Here is a 20,467-nt window from a genome sequence, read left to right as displayed (position 1 = left end):
AAAAGTTGTTGAAAAAGTACATGTGAGTAAATAGGTCTAATATCAGTAGAAAGCGTTAATTGACCATTTGTCTACATTTAGTACTGCTCTGAGGATTCTTACAATGCCAAAAGAGATTAATGAACATTAGTGAAAAGTGCAGCTGAAAGCTAAAAACTTAGTACGGTGTTGATTAGGTAATTATTGATGTACAGGTGCAGCATTCCGCAGCTGCCTCGTTACGCTGAATCTTTTACTCCTGATCAGACCCGCCAGTAATGAGCTTAATGAACAGGAAGCTTTCGAAGGATTACCACAACAACAACAAAAGTGAGAACATAACATAAGAAATAGGAGCAGGACTAGGCCATCCAGCCCCTTGAGCCTGCTCTGCCATTCAATAAGATCTTCAACCTCAACTCCACTTTCCTGCCTGATCTCCATATCCCTTGATTCCCTTAGCGTCCAAAAATCTATCTATCTCAGCCTTGAAGATACTCAGCATCCACAGCCCTCTGGGGTAGAAAATTCTAAAGATTCACAACCCTCTGAATAAAGAAATTTCTCCTCATCTCAGTCTTATATGGCAACCTCTTATCCTGAGACTGTGCCCCCTAGTTCTAGACTCTCCAGCCAGGGGAAACAGCCTCTCAGCTTCTACCCTATCAAGCCCCCTCAGAATCTTGTATGTTTCAATTAGATCACCTCTCATTCTTCTAAACTCCAGAGAGTATAGGCTCATTCTACTCAATCTCTCCTCATAGGACAACCCTCTCATCTTAGGAATCAATCTAGTGAACCTATGTTGCACCATTTCCAAGGCAAGTGTATCCTTCTTTAGATGAGGAGACAAAAACTGTACACAGCACTCCAGATGAGGTCTCACGAAAGACCTGTATAATTGTAGTAGAACTTCTTTACCTTGTACTCCAGCCCCCTTGCAATAAAGGCCAACATGGCATTTGCCTTCCTAATTGCTTGCTGTACCTGAATGCTAACTTTTCGTGTTTCTTGTACGAGGACACCCAAATCTCTCTGAACACCAACATTTAATAGTTTCTCATCATTTAAAATATATTCTGTTTTTCAATTCTTCCTACTAAAATGAATAATCTCACATTTCCCTACATTATACTCCATCTGCCACCTCCTTGTCCACTCACTTAACCTGCCTATGTCCCTTTGCAGACTCTTTGCGTCCTCCTCACAGCTTACTTTCCCATCTAACTTTGTATCGTCAGCAAACTTGGATATATTACACTCAGTCCCTTCATCTAAGTTATTAATATAGATTGTAAATAGCTGAGGCCCAAGCACCGATCCTTGCAGCACCCCACTAGTTAAAGCCTGCCAATCTGAAAATGACCCGTTTATCCCTATTCTCTGTTTTCTGTCCGTTAACCAATCCTCTATCCATGCTAATATATTACCCCCAACCCGTTGAGCCCTTGTGTAACAAGCTTTTTATGTGGCACCTTATCGAATGCCTTTTGAAAATCCAAATATACTACATCCACTGGTTCCCCTTTATCTACCCTGCTAGTTACAGCCTCAAAAAACTCTAATAAATTTGTCAAACATGATTTCCCTCTCATAAACCATGTTGACTCTGCCTAATCATATTATGATTTTCTAAGTGCCCTGTTACCACTTCCTCAATAATGGATTCTAGCATTTTCCCGATGACTGATGGTCAGGCTAACTGATCTGTAGTTCCCTGTTTTCTCTCTCCCTACTTCCTTGAATAGCGGTGTTACATTTGCTACCTTCCAATCCGCTGGGACCGTTCTAGAATCTAGGGAATTTTGGAAGATCACAACCAATGCATCCACTATCTCTGCAGTCATCACTTTTAGAACCCAAGGATGCAGGCCATCGGGTCCAGGGGATTTACCGACTTTTAGTGCCATTAGTTTGTCCAGAATTTTTCTACTGATATTAATTACTTTAAATTCCTCACTCATTAGCCCCTTGGTTCCCCACTATTTCTGGTGTGCTTTTTGTGTCTTCTATTGTGAAGACAGATACAAAATATTTCTTTAACATCTCTGCCATTTCTGAGTGGTATACAGGAAGGTTTGCCAGAGGGAATATGTGTAATGGGCATTGATGGATATATTACAATGGAGCAGCGGGAGGGGGAGATGGCCTCTCAGGAGCACAGAAACCATAGTCGGTCCATGACCCATAGTGGATAGAACCCAGGAAATAGTTGTACTAAAATAGTGTTAGCTACGTAGAAATGGCAGGGAAGCACCACAATGAGGAAGCTAAGGCTCACCCTAGCTGTGACTGAGATGTGCCGCCTGCTCCATGATGACAGTCAACTAGCGGCTATACACAACCAGTGGCTGTAAAGGTCATCAATGTCATCGCTTCTAATCCCACAGGACCCTATCTGCCCACTGGGGACATCTCATCAGTCAACCATTTTGTTTGCCTTTTGGACAACTGATACTTTTCTGAACAAAGAAAGAATCTCACACTGCAAGATATTGTAAAAGTATTCAGTTGTGTAGTGGTAAAGGCACAGGGTTTTAATGTGTTTGTTGGTTTGTTTTCTTTCTACATCATAAACTTCTCAGTGCTGGTTGTGTATGTTCCCTACTATTAAGTATTCCCCTAGTACAAGAAGTTGCACTGATAGGTGGTTATGTAGCCAGCTGTGGAGTTGCAGAGAATATAGAAGGCCTGCTATTTCTATCTGTGACTAACAACGATATACCAGCATCAGCACCAGGGCTAATCTTTGTTGTAGTTATAGTGGGCTCAGTATTTTCAGAGGTAATTACTGTAACTTGCACAGCGTTAAAGGATGTCACAGAATTAACACTAACATGAGTTCCAAAAGGCTAATCCTGTGTAATTCGATACATGCAGCTGTCAATAGCATCCTCCTCATGAGGCCCACCAATCTCTCTGAGCCTGGAGCAGTGGACATTTGTGACTTCTTGGAATCCCTTCCCTCATGGTTGTCTTTAACCATGTTGAAGCTAGTCATGATTGCCTCTTGAGGTATGGACACACAAAACCTCCATTCCAACAGCAGTACTAAATGTAGACAAATGTTCCCATTGTGCCTATGACGTGCTTCACTGAGGTCTCCACTATAGATGCCACTGGTGTTGCGATGTGCTCAATTGCAGAATGTAGTGCAGACAACTGGTGTTCCATGACATCACTCGTTGGAGGCAGCATTGTATATCTAGGTCGGGAACCTTCCCACACAACACAAACCATCTTCCAATGTAGCGTGAAAGGTGGAAAATTATTCTTTGATACCGTACTGGTTCAGTATGAGCCTAGGTTAGAAAGTAAACACACCAAGGTCTGTATCCCTTTACAATCCTCGAACACAACCACTGCTACCCCTTTATTGCCAGTACTTAGAGTAAATCACAGATCGAGTGACTATCAATAGCTATTTTTCCCATAGTGTGTGCCCGCTTCAAGCGGAACTGGTGAAAGTTGTGACAAAAATAGGAATTTCTGTCTTTGGATTCATATAATTTCAAGTGGCTAGTGTTTAAAATGGAGGCTGCTCTTTTTGGTCGATACAAAATGGAAAGAGATGCGGGCGGCAAGAAATGAGAAATTCCTTTTGATAAGTTTTTTTTTAAAAAGAGCTCTGATGGTGGCACAGAGTGTTTAAAAATGTTAATGGATGTAGCTCTGGCAGTTAAATATGTAATATTCCGTTGTGTGAAAGCTGTTGGGGGAAATTCAAGGGAAAAAATGTTGTCTGCCATTATCCCATTGTCTACGAAGGTGTGAAAACTGTTGTTTGCTTGACTGCTCCAAAAAAAATGGCTTTCCATCAAAGAGGTCCCACAGGATAAATATCTAATTATTGGCTGTAGTGGTTAGTTCTGCGAAGATGCACAAGGTTTCATGGGTACAGGAATCTTGCATAATCTACATAATCTCTCTTTCAGGACAAGATATTCTTTGATGCAATATACTAAGGAGAAAGAAAGTTCAGCTGATTTACTCAAATGAATGTTTACCAAGAAACTGTGAAAGGCAGCTTTCTGAAAAGGAGGATATTACCCCTTATGGACTGATTCCGGTTGCTGTTTAGTATTTTGCCATCTTACTGCTTCCGTGCGTCATGTTTTGTAAATAAACAAGAACAGTAATTTAGCCTGTAAACTGTGGTCAAACAGTGTGATATTTACCACAATCTGTATTGACAGGGAGACATAGCCATCCTGTATATTCTTCAGTAAGCAATTTACTGCAAGCAGGGTTAATGCTGACATGGACTAACACAAATATTACATAGAATGAAGGCACAGCTTTCAACTTGTGGAGACCTTGGTCTGCTTATAGTAACCGTGATTGAGACATCTACATGAGAAAGGCGTTGGGAGGAAAACCCAAACTGTAACAATAATTGGTGCTGTGATGAATAATATTCTTTTGGTACAGCAAGTGGGTTTTCCGTGTTCTATGAAGAGAGCAGATTGCACAATATGAGTAAATAAGCACACTTATCCATTTGGGTACCAAATTGCCATTACATGAATGATTGTGCTGTAACATATCTTGGAAATCACGGAATATTAGCTGGATTAGTAAACATTTATAGCCTTTAAGTGGCTTGTTAGCTGCTTGCAAACTGTGAAAGAAGTGTTATTACAGATGCATCAAAATTAGCTCCTACTTTTTTGTTACCACTTACAGAATTACATTTTCAGTACTTGCATGTTCCGAAACTATGTATTTCTTCAATGTGGTTACTGGGTTATTAATTACAAAGAGAAATGAGCATTTCTCCTTGTTTAAATGAGGAAAATACAGCCCAGCATTTCATTTCAGATTTACTTAAATTGAATGGTTTTGAAATATTATTTTGTACATGATTAAGGTTAAACTTCAATGTTGCATTCATATTTTTCAATGAAACACAATGCTTTACTAAATAACTGATGTTTTTAGAAATGAAATAAAATCTGATTGGTGAGCAGGCCCTTGTACTGGATACAATCCAGGCCTGTGATTTCTGGCCAACCCAAGTCCCTAATGCACTTCAACTGCATTTGGCAAGAATCTGATGTGAGAGACAGTCTGATGATTGCAATCACCTGCCTGTGCTGTGCTGGTAAATTGCTGCCTCTTTTGTTTTCTCTACTTACTACAGAACCTGTAGATTTTACAGAGTACATTTAGTTGAGCTATGAATTTATTAATGTTATGGGGTAGTCCCGTCTCTGTTGCATTCTTTTACTCTCTTTCACTCTCCAGCAAGATAAAGTAAAAGAAAACCACAATAGCAGCACTCACCCAGAGCCAGGTGGGCTCTGAAGACAGAAAGGGAAAGTTAGGAGAGAAAAAGCCAATGGCAAGAGACAAAAGAGGGAGAGAGAAACACAAGGACAGAGAGAAGAACAACAGTAAATGAATAAAGACAAGAACAACAACAATAACTTGCATTTATATAGCGTCTTTAACGTAGTAAAACGTCCTGCGGGGCGCTTCACAGATGCGATTTTCAAACAAAATTTGATACCGAGCGACATGAGATATTAGGACAGGTGACCAAAAGCTTGGTTAAGGAGGTAGGTTTTAAGGAGCGTCTTCAAGGAGGAGAGGTGGATAGGTTTAGGGAGGGAATTCCAGAGCTTCGGACCCAGAAAGGGATAAACACGGGGGGGGGGTTGGGAGGGAGGAAAGGAACACAAGGGAAAAGAATGAAGAGAAGAATATGGAAGAAAAGGCAAGACAAATGTATTAATGTTACATTAATCCTACACCAAAGGATGCCGTTATGGTTTGATTTCAGAGCAGTGCAGTGAGCAATCATCATTGTAAAGTTGGTGAAGAGAGAGCTCTGTGCGTGGACTCAAACAGCTGCAAGAGATGTTCCTCATCAACCTCCCGTCGTCAGTGTGATTTTTAATGATTAGAAACAACTTGCCAGCTATTTTTGACAATTGGAATGTGAATGCTGGTACAGAAAGCTATCAAATTGCTGCAATTTTAAAAACTTTTTTTAGATGTGGCTTTTGCACTACAGCGAATGCTCATTTTTCTCTTATGTGAAACCACCTGATTTCTAGTAGGTGATTGACTGAAAGCCTGTCTGCTAGTTACCAGAGGTTGCCTCTCTGTTGCTCTAATAATTGAGGAATATCAATAACATGGATCATTTGCATCGGAGGGAACAGGGCAGTGAACTTGCTGAAGAGCGAGAGAAAGCATAGAATGCAATGAAGGTGGGACTGCTGCTATATATAACATTAATAAATTCATAGCACTATTAAATGCTGTCTAGGATTAAAGCACAGACAAGCTGCGTGATGGACACAGTTTTCTGTTTTTAGCCATGTTTAATGATTTTGGCGCAAGGTGATTGCCTTAGGTGTGCAGCTGACATCATTGTGAACCAGTACTGCATCTCATAACTAATATTTGCCCAGTATTGATGGTCCTGGCTTCAGCTTCTTGGAGTCCCAGTGGGTTCATGAGAAGTGGCCCGCAAGCAAGTGACTGCTTAAGATTGTGGCCCTTTGCCAAAAGTTACTGAGTACCTCTCCATTAACCTCCGAGCATCTCATAAGGACATACATTACATGTCAAGTTTGCTGTAGTCCACATTCTCAAAATATATATTAGTTTCAAATAGATACAAGAAAAGAACACCTAGGTTTCAGTTTAGGATAAAATAGTTAACTTCATGTTTTGCTGTTGCCTTGTGTTTAAAGTACATCTATCACTAATTTCAGTACAGAACCTTTGCATTCATAATTTGTAAGAAAGAACTTCCATCTCTATAGCACCTTATCACATTCTCAGAGCATCCCAAAGCACATCATATCCAATGTATTACTTTAAGAAGTGTAGCCACTGTTATGTAAGTAAATGTGACAGCCAATTTGCACACAGCAAGGTCCAACAAACAGCAAGTAAGATGAATGACCAGTTAATCTGTTTTCAGTGGTGTTGGTTAATGGAGGAAAACTGGCCAGGACGTGGGGAGAATTCCCCACTCTTTGAATAGTGCCATAGAATCTTTACATCCACCTGCACAGGGAGGTGGGGCTTTGATTTAACATGTCATCTGAAAGACAGCACCTCCAACGTACAATTACACAGAAATTAAAATACGGAAACAGGCCATTTGACTCAACCAGTCTGTGTTGGTGCTTATGCTCCACACGAACAGTGGTCTTAATCCCATGTGCCCTCTCTGACCCTGTATCTCTTTATCCCCCTTCACTTTAACCACCTATCTAACCTATTCTTTAATCAATCACTGACTCCAGTAGTGCATTCCACAGCCTCACAACCCTCTGTTTAAAAAAAAATGCTTCTCCTGCTCTCTCCTAAATCTCTTGCATTTAATCTTATGTTTATGTATTCTCAACCACTAAAAATGGTCTGTTTCTATCTATCCCATCTTTCATAATTTTAAACATCTCTATCAAATCACCCCTTAATTTTTTTTTTTAAAAAGCCCCAATTTCTCAACTGTTGCTTCATATTTCTTCATCCCAGGCAGCATCCTGACAATTCTGAGCTGTACCCTCTCTATTGCCTCAACATCCTGCCTATAATGTAGAGCCTAAAACTGCCTGCTGTACTCCAACTGTGGTCTTATTAAAGTTTTATATAGTCATGATTACATCTCAAGTTTTATATTCTATACCTCTTGCCGTAAAACCCAGTATTCCATTAGCTTTTTTATGGCTTTATCCCCTTCAGGTGCTGTTTTGTGTCTTATGGAAGAGCAGAGAGGTTTGGGTTCACATCACCCAACCTATCCCCATTCAAAGATTTTCTTTTTAAACCAAAATCTACCACCTCACACTTATTGACATTGAATTCTATTTGCCATGTTTTTGCCTATCCCAATGTCTTATTAGTATGTCATTGCAGTCTGCTTTGGTCCTCAGAATTATTTACTATGTCTCCTATTTTAATATCAGCTGCAAATTTGGAAATCACTCCCTCTAGCCCTATGTCCAAATCATTGATGTTTATAGTGAACAGAAGCAGCGCCAGAACAGAGCCCTCAGTACCACACTGAAGTGTCAGCCCAGATTATGTGCTCAACTCCCAGAGGGAGGCTTAAACCCACAAACTTCTGATGCAGAGGCGAGAGTACTACCAACTGAGCCAAGCTTACCTACAGCCAAATTAACAGTCGGGTACTCTAAATCTGTGTACCAACAAACTATAGTTTCTGTTATGTTCAGAACAATATGTGTAAAAATACTATTTGATTCTTAGAATCCCTCTGCTTCTGTGGAAGTTTTCAAATTCCAGCCAGTGTTTTTTGGTGGGATATGAAGATATTTGTATCTGATTCTGGGCTGTCATAGTTTCTGGTCCACTTAAACCATTTGGTTCAGGATGGCAATATTTTGCTCAGTTGATGAGTTTGAGCTTACAATGAGCAGCCTGAAGCTGGCCAATAAGCAAATGCATTCCAGACATAGTTTGTTTACTCAGGGTGGAAGTTCCCAGGTTTCTTAGAAATAACAGCACTTCAATGTGGCATGCTAATGGTTTTACAGCCAGATATTATGTTATGGACCAGTTCCAAACCAGCTCATTTATTTCCAGTACCACTGAAAAGAGTTAACCAGTTGAAACTCATAGACCACTTAGGTTGCTCATCCTGAAGACTATTTTAGATAATCCACTTCACATCACATTCCATTTTGTTCTTTCCCCATTTACACTATAATCCCACAGGGCTGACTCTCACCACCATAAGTACTCTATTATCTGATCGCAAAAAAGAAAGCCAGAGATATTGGGAAATTAATACCATTTTGCAATTGTGTTGTCATTTACACGAAAGATGGCACTTTGAAACAATCTTGAAGATAAGTCCAAGGCAGTAAATGTTGCTGCTGATAATACATAAGGATTTTATATTCAAAACAAACTCCTAAGCCATTCATACAAAATGTCTTTGTCTGCAGACGCTCACTTGTTTATCTTAAATGGGTTAATGCCTCCACTAAAATAATGGAGAAGAGAATGTCAAAATGTAGTGTTAAGCATTTGTCTTCCCATGTTGCCAACAGGAATTTCTAGCTCTTGGATTGAATGCGAAAAGCCCACGATGATTACAAGTGTGACCTTGGCTCAATAGTAGTGCACTCGTCTCTGAGTTAGAAGGCTGTGGGTTCTAGTCCTACTCCATGTCTTGAGCACATAATCTAGGCTGACCTTCAGTGCTGCAATGTCTGACATGCTGTCTTTCGGGAGAGATGCTAAACGAGCCTCATTTAGCTATTCAGGTGGACGTAAAAGATCCCATGTCACTTTTGCTCAAAAAAATAGCAAGGAGTTCTCCTGGTCAACATTAATTCATCAACTAACACAACAGATTAATTGGTTTTATATATATATATATATATATACGGTGTGCAAGTGTTGCCTATAAAACAATGCTGACTACACTTCAAAAGTAATTAATTGGCTGTAAATTACTTTAGAATATCCTGAGGAAGTAAAAGACTCTATATAAAGTTCTTTCTTTACTTGAGTGGTACCCAATCCTTTTCACTTAATTACAAAAAATACCACGGTAAATTTTCTGCTGTTGTGTTTCTGGCCCAGAACTTTGCACACTGGGAGTTTATATTAGGAGCGGAGGATAGCATTTAAATTAATAGTGAAAATTGGTTGGGCTGCGTGATGGCCGCACGATTCTCCACACCCAGTATTCCGATATGTACTCCTGGCATCAGATGCTGTGCACTGGGAGCACAAAACTGGAAAATATCCCTAATAATGTTTCACTTAAGGGATGAACCACAGGCCAGGTAAGAGATTTAAAAAAAAGATAACGGTGGATAACCAGTAGTACCAAAAGAGCCCAGGCTCTGCAGTTTATTGCTGGTTTACTTTAATAGTGTATACAGAGTACTTTAATCTGCTTATAAATCACATTTTCTTTTAACAGATGTATGTTATTTATTCATAAATATACACCTTTCAAATCTCATATCAATTTGTCTTCATTACTGGCTGTCTCTGAAAACATTTGGTCAGTCAATACCCAAATGGCCCAAAACCAACTCAGGAATGCACACTTCTCTGCATCTCACCTTCCCACGGAACTATTACACCCAATTGTATTCAATACAAAATAGCTATTTTCTGGTCTGGTGCAAGGCAATGCTAATACCATATGGAAATGACATACAGATGGAGTATTTTTGAACACCGGTGATCCAATTTCACTGTCTGTGTATCTTTAGCCCAACTCGGAACCAGATGCTTTGTTCCCCTATTATACTGCGAAGCAAATTGGATTCATGCTGAACCCCACAGAGATAAGAATGAGACCCATCCACTTATTCCCCCATCCCGCTCCCATCAAAAAAAATTGGCACACTGACAACAGCAGAGTAAAGAGACACATACTATATCACTCTACCATTATAGTGAATGTGTGCCGCTCAAATGCATGAGAAAATGCACACTGCCACAAGTTTGCCTGGGAGAACAGATTGCCGCCACTTGGCCCCAGCCGATGCTACTAACAGATAATGTTTTTTTTTAAAAAGTCAACAGAAACCTTTCTTTTGTTGTGGCCCAGACAGACAACGCCACTCACCCACTATCCACCATGACAGCAGGGAACTAATGGCACGACATGCAGCAACTGGCAACTTTGTCAGCCCCGTATTGAACAAATCTGCCTATTCCCAAACCTGACATGGCCCAATTCAGACAACAGCAACAAGAAGTTGCATTTATGTAGCGCCTTTAACATAGTAAAATGGCACAAGGCACTTCTCAGGAGCGTTATTGGACAAAATTTGACATTGAGCCACAAAAGGAGGTATTAGGAGAGGTGACCAAAAGCTTGGTCAAAGAGGTAGGTTTTAGGGAGTGTCTTAAAGGAGGAGAAAGAGGTAGAGAGCCAGAGGTTTAGGGAGGAACTCCAGAGCTTAGGGTCTAGGTGGCTGCAGGCACAGCCGACACTGGTGGGGTGAAGGAAATCAGGGATGCACGAGACCATTTTGTGATCAAAATTGGATTTGATTTTTATTCCAAGATAATTTATTTTCTCCTTCTATACCAAATATGAGAAATAATTAGACACATTGAGCTACAGCTATTTCATGTTGCTACAATATATTTTGGCATAAGCTTAACTATAACCCCGTCTTAATTTAATGGTGTGTATTTTTTTTGTTAATACCATATGTATTTTTGCAGGTTATATTGAAATCTCCAGATACTAATCAAGCCAGTTGAGCCATAGGATTTGTAATCCATTAGGAATAACAATGAGCATTACAGTGGGAAATCAATGTTAAATTAGCCCAAGTGACATCTTTATGCTTTAAAACATTATTCATCTCTTACATCTATGCTGCTTTGTACAATGAAAATAACCGATTGCTTGAAAACAGTACATCCATCTAAAAGCTCTGCTTGAAGTTTGCTTAGCAGGGCAGACAAAAAGTAAGAGTATTGTTTTCATAAGCAGTTAGAAAACATTCAATGCATCAAATTTCTGCTCAGGTTGCCAAGCCTGAATCTACTGTTACTAAAGAGAATTATGTATTGAAATTAATCACTTTGAAAGGTGATAACTCTATTGTAACACCATTTAATTATAGTAATTATTTTTCCTCAGCTTCTTCAAAGCTTTGAATACGAGAGCAAAGGCAAAGGTAAGCATGATTAGTTACATAGAGTCTACAGCACAGAAGCAGGCCATTCGGCCCAACTGGTCTATGCCGGCATTTATGCTCTACACGAGTGTCCTCCCACCCCTCCTCTTCTAACCCTAATCAGCATACCCTTCTATTCCTTTCTCCCTCGTGTGCTTATCTAGCTTCTCCTTAAATGCATCTGTGCTATTCACCTCAACGACTCCTTGTGGTAGTGAGTTCTACATTCTCACCACTCTTTGGGTAAAGAATAGAAAATCAAATTATCTAGTTACAACATTTGTTACATTCCCAAACAAGGTACCCTCTGATTTACAAAGATGACTTCTACTGTAATACTTGAATGTGAACTGCCCATGTAGTATTGAGCAATGAATTCCTTAATTTGTTAATTAGGGATCTTCCTCAAATGTACATGCTGACTAGAATATACTCAGATCATAAAAGAAATTTTAGATTTCCAACCTGATCAATCATTTTATTGAACTAAAAGCGTTATTGCCGATGAGGTCAGATCTGACAACAGTGCCCCTTTCTTTACTGGAGTACATCACCAGTCTCCAACTGGCCCTTAAGGCTTTAAAAGATTGCTTTAAAAGTCTGTTGAAGAATCTTTTGTTAATTATGTTGTGCAGTATGAAAGCACTCTAGTTTGCAGAGTACTGCAGTTTTGTGAAGACATGGAATTTACTGTTAGGAGTAGTATATTATTAGAAACAATGAATTGTCAAGATTGTACAACGTCTGATGTCATACAAACCCACTTGACAACTGAGTGCAATTTGGGGTCAGCAATACTGCATCCCACTAATGTACTGCTCCACTGAAGTCTGGTTCTGAGGTTTGAGGGAACTGGGAGAAATCTACCAAGTTCAACAATGCTTTAACAGTGTTACAGAAATCCAGAAGTGACCAAAAAGCTCATTATAATCCACAAACAGTTCTTAAATACTTGGTGCTGTCACTGCATGTGGCTGCTTTATGACCAACCACAGTATTCCATGACTTCTGCCATATCTATTGAAATCACACTAAGAGTAACCTTTCAGCTTAAAAAATAAGTTTTTGCTGAATGTAATGAAGCCAAACATGCTGAGGGATCCCTCAACCCCCCCCCCAACAGGAGATGCCACGTCACTGGCAATCCCCAATACTTCAGTACGATACATTTCACTGCAGTGAGGTAACATACAAATGTCATCTTGTTGATGCTCTGTAATATTGTGTGTGATATTGGGCCACCCTACCTTCGAAAGATATCAATATGTCGGAGGGGCTTAGGAGAAGAGTCCAAAGATGATTCCAGTATTCAGGGCTTGAAGTACTGAAGAGAGAAACTTGTCATAATTTGTTGGAAAAATATTGAAAGTGGACATGATTCAGGTCTCTCAAAGTCCTGAGATAACGTAGATGCAAGCACGCTATTTAACATGGGCAATGAGTACCAAAGTACAGAGCACAAATACAAAATGAAGAGCCTCAAGCAAAACTAGAGATCAGAGGAATTTTTTTTATTTTTTTTATTCGTTCACGGGATGTGGGCGTCGCTGGCAAGGCCGGCATTTATTGCCCATCCCTAATTGCCCTCGAGAAGGTGGTGGTGAGCCGCCTTCTTGAACCGCTGCAGTCCGTGTGGTGACGGTTCTCCCACAGTGCTGTTAGGAAGGGAGTTCCAGGATTTTGACCCAGCGACAATGAAGGAATGGCGATATATTTCCAAGTCGGGATGGTGTGTGACTTGGAGGGGAACGTGCAGGTGGTGTTGTTCCCATGCGCCTGCTGCCCTTGTCCTTCTAGGTGGTAGAGGTCGCGGGTTTGGGAGGTGCTGTCGAAGAAGCCTTGGCGAGTTGCTGCAGTGCATCCTGTGGATGGTGCACACTGCAGCCACAGTGCGTCGGTGGTGAAGGGAGTGAATGTTTAGGGTGGTGGATGGGGTGCCAATCAAGCGGGCTGCTTTATCTTGGATGGTGTCGAGCTTCTTGAGTGTTGTTGGAGCTGCACTCATCCAGGCAAGTGGAGAGTATTCCATCACACTCCTGACTTGTGCCTTGTAGATGGTGGAAAGGCTTTGTGGAGTCAGGAGGTGAGTCACTCGCCGCAGAATACCCAGCCTCTGACCTGCTCTCGTAGCCACGGTATTTATATGGCTGGTCCAGTTAAGTTTCTGGTCAATGGTGACCCCCAGGATGTTGATGGTGGGGGATTCGGCGATGGTAATGCCGTTGAATGTCAAGGGGAGGTGGTTAGACTCTCTCTTGTTGGAGATGGTCATTGCCTGGCACTTATCTGGTGCGAATGTTACTTGCCACTTATGAGCCCAAGCCTGGATGTTGTCCAGGTCTTGCTGCATGCAGGCTCGGACTGCTTCATTATCTGAGGGGTTGCGAATGGAACTGAACACTGTGCAGTCATCAGCGAACATCCCCATTTCTGACCTTATGATGGAGGGAAGGTCATTGATGAAGCAGCTGAAGATGGTTGGGCCTAGGACACTGCCCTGAGGAACTCCTGCAGCAATGCCCTGGGGCTGAGATGATTGGCCTCCAACAACCACTACCATCTTCCTTTGTGCTAGGTATGACTCCAGCCACTGGAGAGTTTTCCCCCTGATTCCCATTGACTTCAATTTTACCACACTCGCTCATAGAATACCAAATATGAGGAAAATAATCCCACTAAAAGTACTTAATGGCAATTAATTTCTTTAAAAGAAAATTATTGGATAAAGAATGGGACTAAAATTCATAATGTGTATGGACAGATGTGAGCAAGAATTTGGTGGACTATTATGGTTTCTGTGCTGCTCGGGCCATGGATAAATCTGGGGAAAGCAACAGGCTGGACTTGTGTAATGTAGGTTGCAAGGCTTTAATGAATTACTCTCGGGGTCTGAGAGAAACTTTGCTGAATTTCCTTTAAGGGATCTCTTTACAAAAAAAACTAATCTTCCATTATTTTTTCAAAGTTTTAATGGCTGTAAATAAACACTATGCTTGTTGTTGCTCTTGTGCTGAATTGTTTGAGAGATTTTTATTTTAAATTCATAGTTTAATTAGCATAGTTATTAATTTCCCAAAGTAGCATTTTAAACACATATGTAACAAAAGCTTGCATTTTTACAGCACTGCTCATATAAAAGGCAAATGTCAAACTACTTTAAAAAAGGAAAATAATGGACACCAAGAAGGAAGAAATTACAGGAGACAGATCAAAGACAAAGCCAAACACACAGGTTTTTAGAAGACATCTTAAGGCAGGAAGAGGAGCTAAATGTAGTCAGAGAAACAAAGTGTGTGGGCTAGACCACATGGCCAGAGAAGGTTACCCAAAATGACGTACTATGAGGCAGTCAAGGGATTTGAAAACAAGCGTAAGGGTTTTACTGTAAATTTTGATGAGCGCAGAGAAGCTCAGAAAGCACATGGGTGATGGGAGCACGCAAATTGTGAGGAGACACCTCGGAATTCTGAATTAGCTGATCTTTGTGAAAGGTGGAGGTGAGGAGACAAGCAAAATTGTAACTCAGTGACTTTCAAGTAGAAGAGTAAAGATAACACTTTTGGCTTCATGAATTACATCGCATACGAGATTTTTAAAGATTTGGCATGCTGATGATGCACATGAAGGTAAAACATACCGTTCAGTCTAATATTCTTTGTGGTAGTACTGAGATCAAAGTACAGCCTATCCCCCTCCAATTTAGTGCCTCTTCTTCTAAAGATGGAAACCCATGGCAAGGCAGTTCATTAGGTGCCAACCAGCCTTTGGGATTTTATGTGAATGACCAAGAGAAGGATGGATGAATGGACAAGAGCAAGAAAACGAAGTAGAATTGACCTGGAAATTCGGAAGCAACAAAGATGAACAGCTATAGAATCTAAAAGAACAAGGGAATGAGAGGGGGAGAAGGAGTGAAAGAGACGGAGAGAGAATGTGAGGGAAAGAGACCCAAATGAAAGTAGAGCTGAAAAATCTGAGGGAGAAACTGAAGGGTTGAAAAATTGACACAAAATACAACTGGAATAAAATATAAAAGCAATGGATAGATAAAACCGACTTTATAATTACATTTATTAACTGGAAAATTAATTCCAGGCTAATAGATTTTTAATTAATTTATCACAATTAATCTTTGTTATTGAACAAATGATGTTCTGTATATAGATTATGATTATTACAGACTAAATTGTAATTATTCTGATTTTCTATTAGTGTGTAGTATTTAATGTGACTTTATTTGTAAAGTTATTAATAGTTAATTTATTCCCCCCCAAAAAAATTAATGTAAGTACTCACCTGACGAAGGAGATAATCTCCGAAAGCTTGTGATTTTAAAATAAAATTGTTGGACTATAACCTGGTGTTGTAAGATTCCTTACATTTGTCCACCCCAGTCCATCACCGGCATCTCCACATCATGGCCCCAAAAATTACACAGAGAAGTGAATAGATGAATTTATATTTTATATAGTAATCGGTTCCAATACATCAGAATTAGCTCTGGTAGATCCAGTGTCTGCTTCTAGAAATAAGTGGGAATTCAAACATTGCGTGTTTTGCTGAGATCGCCCTATAATGCGCCTTCTCTAGCATTGCGAGGCTACATCGGTGGCTCTCGTTCTTGGCCAGCCCGTCGTCCTTGCAGTAACCTCTGCTGTAAAGCAAATAATTGATCTTTGCCATTATCGGGCCTTTGACTAGATTCAAACTCATAACTTTCTGACCCAAAGGCAAGGGTGAGCCAAGTCGACACATGGTTTCTCTCTGACCTCAAGTAATTGAGTGAAAGCTCAGATATTAATCTAACAGTGCAATTTACATTATTCAACTATGACCAGTTGTATACAGCAGCCAACATTCCTATAGCTCCAGCCATAATGTTCCATACCATATTTGATCATTTGTGACAATGCTCATTGCTATAATCATCAATCCTTTACATAACCATTTTCATTTCAGCATCTTTTCAAAGAAATCTATTCAATGCTTACTATTCAACAAGGAAAACATTTCATATAATCTAGTCTTAATTAAGGCTTGCCAATTGTGTCTTCTAGTTCTACAATCAAAGTTTAACTTAAATTAGCTACTCCTATGCCTTTCAGCATGTCAGACGTGGGTGATGTCCCCCATTAGTGTTATACAAAGAGCTTTAATTTATAGCAACACTGAGTGTTGGACTCAACTCGTTTGTTTTTTCTGAATCCCCTCCAGCCATCCAAGCCTGCCGATAATGGGCCAAATGTTGTGTTGCTAATGAGTTACACAGGGTTAAAATAGCATGACAGGAACCAGGCTGAGCTGCACGTTCCCTTCGGTTGAATTGCCTGCCAACACTCGGTGTCTAGGCGTGTACAAAAAAAATGACCACTTGGGCACGGTACCAGAGGGTGTCCAGTGCCCGTGGAATATGTACCCCACTAGAATACCTTCTAGGGAGGAAGAGAACTCAGGAGAGAATTGGTGAAAAAGAAACACAAAAATGGTGAAATTCTCAATCGGGGTTTTTACTCAAATCCTTAGACTGTTTACTGTTCTTGAGTGATACATTGCCTGGAGGTACTATATATTGATGCAGGAAAGGTACGTTAAATGATAATGGAAGTCAATTAAAAGTTCAATAATCCCTGGAGATTTTCACTTTGGGATTTCTCAATCTGCCCATATGTGGCGTATAGCCGTTTGAGGAGTGAGGAAAACTAGGCCTGAAAGTGAGTAATGTACCTCTTAAAAGTATAACCTATTTTAAACCAACAAGTGTGATCATAATTGAGACAACTTGTTTAACCATGTTATGTATGACACAAGCACCAAAACATGTTGGTTATGAACTCAATTACTATGCAGTGGAATCATATTTAATATTCTGCACTTACTTTCTGAAGCAGCACTGCATTATTCACTTGTTTGCATTCAGAAAGGACTAGACTATACAGGGAAGTTTGTGCTTTTGCTCACATTGTAAATTACAGAGCAGACTATCTCATCTATGGTAATTATAGTTGTCACCATCAATCTTATTAGTCAGGATAACTAGCTGTATCAAGCCAAGCTTGACAAAGCATCTATACTAAAACCAAGCTGTACTTCCAAGTTCATCATACTGGCTTCTTATTTCCCATTAAATACTCCTGCATGGTTGAATTCTAGACTTCACTACACATTTAATTTCTAAAACCAGGATATCACATTAGAACAGTAATTATTGCCAAAAATCCCATTTACACTGGAAAATTTACACCACCAAATACCCATTTAATTTAAAGCCCATTTATAGGAGCAAATGTGACACTAATTGCTGCCACTTTGATAACGGCAAATTAGCAATTTCTGAATTACTTCCAAACATCAGAAATCCACCTAAAGTGATCTCTTCAAACTGGAACCATGCGCATAGACTTCTCTGCTGCAGGGATATACTGATTGATCATTGTGATACTGCAATGTTTACCACACATGCACTTCTAATCAGTGTACAGTGATGTCTTAATAGAGGTTTGCGAAAGACGAAGTTCTAATTCATGGTGTTCACTCTGATTTAGTCTGATTTGGGATCACAGTTTGTAAGATCGAGGATTTTAGGTGCTGATTAAAATAAAACCTTTCCTTTCTGTTTCAAAAAGTCGCAGTCAGTTAAGACAGTTAAAAGTCTTGTTACAAGGTAGTTTAATTTTAACGTCGCCACAACTGCAATTTTGCAAGTCTGGTAGATAATGCAGAGTCGACATGTGTCGTCCCCCTCGACAATTTTGCGTGAATGCATCTCTGATTGCAGTGTAAATTAGCTGTATGCCTCACAGTATCACCACCTTTGATAGCTGTGTTTTCTGGTTAGTATACAGAGAGGCATTACAGTTGGAGCCATTTGAGTTCCATTTCCTTACTATCCCTAGTGGGAATGGATAATTGTTGAGGCAAGACACCAGCTTGTAAGATAAACGCTCCCAGCATTGAGCCGCACTTAAAGGGAGCACAGGTCAGAAAAGTCAAGACCTCTTGAGCCAAACTAAGAAACATAAGGCTTATAGTCACAATTATAAAATGTTTCAATGTTGCTGTAAATATGCTGCAAGGCCTTCTAGTAATTACCCTTACATCTCACAAATTAGGGTGCTCAGTTATTGTGTGAAGAAAGTCAGATGACGTTGTTAAATGTGACTTGTTTTGTAGTGGAGTGCATGCTGTCTTGCACATACCAATTAAGACACTTTGGGGTAGAAATTCCAGCTGGCAGCAACAGTTCTGCTGGCATGAACTGGTTGAGTGGGAACTGGAAATTAGGGTATTTGTGAAGCTGCTGGGTGTCAATAGAACCCTTGTACTCGGTGATGAGATAGCCCTGCAATGGCCTCCACTACATCCGCTGCTCCATTAGAAAGCGGGCAGGACCAGCTGGCTGACATATTCACTGTTATGTGCATGGGTGGGGGGTAGGCTGGATGTGGCATCACCTTGAGACAGCTGCCTCACACATGCGCCTGCTGCTTGGCACTCCCTCAACACGTCTACAGATCAGTTTGGGGTTAGACATCTGGGCAGCGATGAGGGCTGTGAAGACCGACACAATGGCGCGCTCAATCTGAGAGAAGAGAGCCTCTTGTAGAATGGAGTCCAAGGCCTCTGTATGAGCAGTCGGAGCATTCAAGACTGGGCTTCAGGATCTCTGCCGATGGAGTGGGGAGCGGTGAAGCCTTCCTGCAGTACAACAAATGATGCAAGCTTCTGGCTAGACATAAAAGGGTGTTTTGGACAATTAGCGACTTAAATAGACAATCCTGCTGAGATAACAATCTTCTTTTATAGACTGGCTCTGAGAGATACAAATCCCTATGTTCTGCAGCTGAGGAAGGCCAGATGGTTCCTGCTCACTTGTGCTCAGTGCTTCACCCGATGCACCTTCCTCAAACTCATTCACTAAGTTCCCCAGAGTGAATGTATTTGTGCTGATGCTTCCAGCAGGTGGATCGACTGATACAGGGTGTTGTGTTGGTGCTGAATTCTCGGGCAGCCCTGGGAGTTGTGGCTGATTCGTACAGGCTGCCTAGAGAAACAGAAGAGAAAGAAATGTTGGAATGTTGCTTACCAGACACCTCTTTAAACAGTGCTTACATGTCCTACTCTTGTGCTGTGGTATCTGGCAGTTTAAGATTAAGTGGGTGAAGTGAAGGATGATACTAACCCTTCCGTTTGAGAGAGGCCTCTGGCTTCACCTTCACCACTCCCTCTACAAGCACTGAGCCAGTGAGAAAGTTGTCGCTAGCCTTGTATTGCAAAGGCCTTTTAAGCCAATGTGACAACAGTGACAGTGATAAATTGCAAGTTGAATGAGTGTCTGTGACATGTTACAACTTAAAGGAATGCCCTGCTGTTGAATGGCCATGTAGTCGAAGAACTGCAAGGTTGTCTCAGTGCTTTGCATGAGGCAGCAGTACAAATGTAACAGGTTGAAAGCAAACATCGTGTGACATGCAGAGCTATTTAGTACTGCTGGGTGCCCTACCATCTTAGTTCTCTTCAGGACTGCCATCATCCTAGTTAGGATCTACATCATGAAAGGTACTGAAGACTTAATTTACTTTCGTGACCTCTTCCCAGGTCATCTCCACAACTCAACAACAACAAGTTGCATTTATATAGCACCTTTTAATGTAGTAAAACATCCCAAGTTGCTTCACAGGAGCGTAATCAGACAAAAATTGACTTTAGTTCACAACTGAGAAGAAGGAAAATAACTTGATTTCTGTTTGTAGCTATGTAACCGAGCAACACGTGAAGGTGGAAGTAGCAGCATTGATTTAAACATCTCCATTAATACTGAAAACCTACCTTACGAAACT

The 20,467-nt window shown here is 40.5% G+C and overlaps 1 protein-coding gene across 2 annotated transcripts in view; it reads left to right on the top strand.

Moving 5' to 3' along the window:
- The window catches only part of sema6d (semaphorin 6D), a 189,355-nt gene that overhangs the window by 92,935 nt on the left and 75,953 nt on the right, over positions 1-20,467 (top strand). Inside the window, exon 4 of one of the 2 annotated variants that reach the window (XM_067971433.1) lies at positions 11,594-11,630. The exons of the other annotated variant lie outside the window; for it this stretch is intronic. The gene's annotated coding sequence lies outside the window, so the exon portion shown is untranslated. The remainder of the gene's footprint in view (positions 1-11,593; positions 11,631-20,467) is intronic. 2 annotated transcript variants of the gene reach the window in all.

Source organism: Heptranchias perlo, chromosome 34 (genome assembly GCF_035084215.1).
Source record: "Heptranchias perlo isolate sHepPer1 chromosome 34, sHepPer1.hap1, whole genome shotgun sequence".
NCBI classification, from domain to species: domain Eukaryota; kingdom Metazoa; phylum Chordata; class Chondrichthyes; order Hexanchiformes; family Hexanchidae; genus Heptranchias; species Heptranchias perlo.
Note: the sequence above shows the minus strand (reverse complement) of the source record. Positions and strands in the feature narration are given on the sequence as shown.